Source organism: Muscardinus avellanarius, assembly GCF_963383645.1.
Source record: "Muscardinus avellanarius genome assembly, chromosome: 14".
NCBI lineage: Eukaryota > Metazoa > Chordata > Mammalia > Rodentia > Gliridae > Muscardinus > Muscardinus avellanarius.
The window spans coordinates 35,535,633-35,540,945 of record NC_137800.1 but is presented as its reverse complement, the minus strand read 5'-3'; the positions used below and the strand labels follow the sequence as shown (position 1 = coordinate 35,540,945).

General features: G+C 39.3%; 1 pseudogene across 1 annotated transcript; it reads left to right on the top strand.

Moving 5' to 3' along the window:
- The first annotated feature begins 609 nt into the window (after positions 1–609).
- On the top strand, positions 610–1,832 carry LOC308273122 (dnaJ homolog subfamily A member 1-like; annotated as a pseudogene). The gene has a single exon. The product of its transcript is annotated as a dnaJ homolog subfamily A member 1-like (transcript).
- Positions 1,833–5,313: the final 3,481 nt, after the last annotated feature.

Below are 5,313 nucleotides of genomic sequence, written 5' to 3'. Positions count from 1 at the left end.
AGATTTATTAACTGGTGCATTAAGGAAATGAAGCTAGTGTTTCATTTGAACTCTGATGGACAATCAATGTTTGTTTTGTTTTGTAGAGCAGGGGATTAAACCCAGAGGCATTCTACTTCTGAGCTATACCCCCAGCCCTATTTTTTATTTTATTTTCATTTTATTTATTTATTTATTTTTGTGGTACTGGGGTTCCTGGAAGCCCTTCTACCTCTGGGCTACACTCCCAGACCTATTTTTACTTTTTTTTTTCTTTATTTGGAAACAGGGTCTCCTAAGCCAGCGCGCACGGCTGGCTTCAAACCTGCGCAATCCTCCTGTCTCTGCCTCCCAAGCACAGGGATTACAAGCATGTGCCACCACGCCCGGCGAAATTATTAATTTTTAAGATTTTTTCCTTAAAAATATTTTTGGAACACTTTTACAATTTTTGTTCATTTATATTCATTCTTTTGTGCTTAATCTGTTTGAGGATTTTGCCTTTTGTCTAACTTATAAGATTGATTCCTAAATATTTAGGGAATTGTGGTGGCTGTCTGAGCTGCACACAACTATGAGCTCCTTCCCACTCCCTCACCCCGGCCCCAGCCTGCTCACAGGTTATATAAAATGGTGAAAGAAACTATTTACTACGATGTTTTGGGAGTCAAACTCTATGATACCCAGGAAGAATTGAAAAAGGCATATAGGAAGCTGGCCTTGAAGTACCACCCTGATAAGAATCCCAATGAAGTAGAAAAGCTTAAACAGATTTTGCAAGCTTATGAAGTTCTCTCTGATGCCAAGAAAAGGGAATTAAATGACAAAGGAGGAGAACAGGCAATTAAGGCGGATGGGGCAGGTGGTAGTTTTGGCTCCCCCATGGACATCTTCGATAATTTTTTTTGGGGGGAAGAAGAAGGATGCAGAGAGATTGGAGAGGCAAAAATGTTGTGCATCAGTTCTCAGCACTCTTAGAAGAATTATATAATGGTGCAACAAGAAAACTGGTTCTGCAGAAGAATGTTCTTTGTGACAAATGTGGAGGCCGAGGTGGTAAGAGAGGAGCAGTAGAGTGCCGGCCCAACTGCCGAGGTACTGGACTGCAGATAAGATTCATCAAATAGGACCTGGAATGGGTCAGCAAATTCAGTGTGTGTGCATGGAGTGCCAGGGCCGTGGGGAATGATCAGACCTAAAGACAGATGTAAACCTGCAATGGAAGGAAGACAGTTCCAGAGAAGATTCTAGAAGTTCATACTGACAAAGGCATGAAAGATGGCCAGAAGATAACATTCCATGGTGAAGACCAAGAGCCGGGAGATATTATCATTGTGTTAGATCAAAGGACAGTGCTGTTTTTATTCGACAAGGAGCAGACTTCTTCATGTGTATGGACACACAGTTGGTTGGAGCGCTGTGTGGCTTTCGAAAGCCAGTGTCTGCTCTTGATAACTGAATCCCAGTCATCACCTCTCATCCAGGTCAGGTTGTCAAGCATGGAGATTTGAAGTGTGTGCTAAAGGAAGGCATGCCAATTCACTATAGACCATATGAAAAGGATCACCTAATCGTTGAGTTTAAGGTAAACCTTCCTGAAAATGGCTTTCTTTCTCCTGATAGACTCTCTCTGCTGGAAAAACTCCTGCCTGAGAGGAAGGAAGTGGAAGAGACTGATGAGACGGATCAAGTCCAACTGGTGGACTTGATCCAAATCAGGAAAGACGGCGCCATTATAACAGAGAAGCCCGTGAGGAGGATGAACGTCACCCAGAGGCGGTGCTCAGTGTCAGGCCTCTCAATGGGCCCGTGAACAACACTCAGGGCAGGCATTTATATGCAGCAGTGATTGAGTGAAAAATACTGTAAACATAATATGCTCACTACTTGCTATTGTTTTTGTTTTAATATTCAATTATAGTATAGCAGCGTTTGAAAAGTTAAATGAAGAATAAACACAAATATAAAATCTCTGACCTTGCCCTGCATGTATGATGACTTCAGTGTGCAGGATGAAGTTTAATACCTGTAAAAACTACTTTAAAATGAATTTCTCCTAACATCTGTTAGACCACACCCTGTAACTGATTTCAGCTTGTGTACATGGACAAGCTTAGATTGCAATGCTAGGTGTATGTGTTGATTTCAGTGTATGACCCTTCATTGTTAAGCTGTAGAATTAAAACTCGATATAAATGGCAATCAGAAAAAAATTTGCAGAGAAGTATTGGCCTGTCTAGTTATTTGTATTATGTGGGCCACATTGTGATGCCTCTGCATTCTCTTGCCTCAGTGATTACTTGAGGTTGGCTTAATACATGATTTAGCCTGTGGTATCACTGATAGAAATGATAATTTTCTAAAGAAGGGATTATTGTAATATGCTGCTTCTTAAGGGCCTGCATGTGTACATTTGCATTCCCTCTGCTGTGACACTTTTAAAAACAAATATATATATATACATATATATATATTTTTAACATATATTAAACATTTTAACTGAAAATATGCAAACCTATACTCACTTACCAATCTTTTCAAGGTAAGACCAGGATTATTTCTTTTTGTATGGCCCTCCTACCTGAATATTGATTAAGTATTTCTTGCATGAATCAGCCCCCCCCTTATGTATCGTCTTCAATTTTCAGTGTCTGTTTCTATAAAATGGATTAAAAATGTCAATACATTTTCAAAGCACTCTGAATACAGTCTCATTCAACAGCATTTTTTAGTCACTTTACTTTCTTGCCTTTTCCCAAAGAACTCAATTTAAGTTTCATAGAAACAGCAAGAATATTTTGTTTCAGACTCTTATTTCATTGTTTGATGTGAAACTTAATTAAATTACATGCTAACAATAAGTACAAGTGGTGTGTACAGAGTTGAGGACAACCACAATTGCCTTTGGAAAAGTAGCATCTCAACTACTGGAAGAAGGAAGCTAGTATACACATGCCAATGGTACTAGTCAGGCATCTTGTTGAGGTTCTAGGTAGTACAGGTCAATTCACTGGAGAGTTAGTTAAATGAATGTCACTTAAGCGGAGTCTACTCTGCTATAAAATATACTAAAATAAGGCTCTTGGTGCAAAATTCATTTTGGGATAGATAAGCTGAGAAAAGAGCTAAAACATAACTGGGCAGAGATTTAAAAAAAAAGCTTGGGTAAAGTAATCAAAGTGCTTTGATATTTTGGATAAAAAAGATACCATGAACTTAAGGCACTGGACAGGTTAGTAGTAAAAAAAAGAAAAAAAAATTTAAAGTTAGGAGAACTGAGTCTTAGCCTTTTATTCAAGGATAATTTTATAGTACTTTGGCCAAATTAAAGGTATTTAATCTCCCTGCAACTAAGTTTCTTCTTCTGTCAAACTGGAATAGTCATTCTTGATTTACTTACTAAATAGCCTCACTGTGATATTCAGAAAACACATTGGCAGATGTGTTCCTAGGAGTAGAAACCATGCCCTATTCATTTTTGTGATCCACAGCATCTTTAGAAAGATGACTCCTTAAAAAAAAAAAAAATGTCCTGTGAATGCTCCTAGGTTCCATCCCTAGTACCGCAAAAACAGAAAACAAAAAAAAAGTCCTGTGAATAGGATAATACTTGTCTTTTATGTATCTGCTGGTTGAGAAAATGAAAGCATGCACAAGCAGTGTTCTTGGATCCCTTGCAGTAGTACCTCCCAGTGAGTCTGATATGCACTGGTGGGGAGTCACAATTCCATAGCATTCAGCACATAAGTCCTCATAGTATATGCTTCATGTTTACTGAAATTTCAAAAGCTAAAGATACCATAGCAGCAGCATGTATATTCAACCAAAATTTTGCTATGGTTGTAGTCAAAGTGTGATTCTTCTTATGCAAAATTTATTTTTAATTAGCAAATTTATATAGGACAGGAACCATTCAGTAGATGTCTGGTGGACACCTGGACTGGGAGGACAGTGCCACTGCCCCTACAAGTAGAACCTCGGCTTCTGCCTGGCTGGAGGGATTAATAGTTCTCAATGATTTGAACCTAGCCTATCCCTCTCTTAGTAGGGAAATTTAAGAGTTGACAGTTACTATTTTACATATTTATTAATAATTATACAGTATAACTTTCTTAATATAATCTAATAAACCAAATCAATATAAAATATAAAGATAAAACCAATGTTATAAATAATACTAGTAGTAAAATTTAATGGGCCTCTGGGATTGGAGCCTGCCGTGAGGCAAGGCCGGTGCCGGGGCCTCTGAGGCTGAAATAGGAGCCTGCCATGAGGCAAGGCCAGTGCTGGGGCCTCCCAGGCCGGGATTGGAGCCAGCCAAGGGGTTAGGCCAGTGCGGGGGCCAGCGAGGCCAGGATTGGGGCCTCCCATGAGGCAAGGCCAGTGCTGGAACCAGCAAGGTCAGGATCAGAGTCTTCCGGGTGGCCAGGTCACTACTGGGGCCGTCAAGAGTGGGATTGGAACTTGCAATGCGGCATGCACAGAGAAATATCACAGAAAATAAAAACCAGATGCTTCCCCTAATTATTAAAAAGTAGGAGGAAAGGGGTAACAGGAGGAGGTAGAGTTGAAGAAAGTATCCTATAGAGAAGCAATTAAGGTGACCAATCAGAGGGGATGGGATGGGGGAGGATGGAACCTCTTTAAAATTCAGGAGTTACGTAAACAAATATATCAAAGATAATCACCAATCAAGCATGGGATCGAGGGAAGGGGAGGGAACGGGATGGGGATTGGATGAGGGCTAATTGGATGATGTGTGCTTGTATATCCTCTCAAGTCTTGTATCCCAATGTGATGTATGATTACAATGCACCAATAAAAATATAAAAAAAATTTAATGGGCCTCTACTTATTTTGTTTGTGGTGCTGGGGTTGAAGCCAGGGCCTTGCACATGCTAGGCAAGTGCTCTACCACTAAGCTACACCCCCAGCCCCTAAGAGTGAAATTTTAAGTAATTGAAGAAATAAGAATCACAAGCCAAATGCTCTTTACTGATAAACATATTTACCTGTTTATACCTACATTTTAGAAAGTTCCAGCCCTTTCTTTGACGAATTTCCAAGGTTTTATCTCAATTTTCTGAATAATAGCCTTATCCTTTGGCTCAAATCATATATTCTATGATTGTAGATTCAAATTCCCAAGTAGTTGCTTCACCAGAATCTGCTCCTCTTCTCCTCTGGCAGGAACTCATTAATTAAGCTAAAGCATAGTCCCAATAAAACCAATTTAACTCTGTTCTATTTAAGTAGTAAGTTTTCTATCCTGTGAGATTCCTCTATTCAATGTAAAGAAATAAAGATCTTCTCATCAACAGTTATTAATAATGT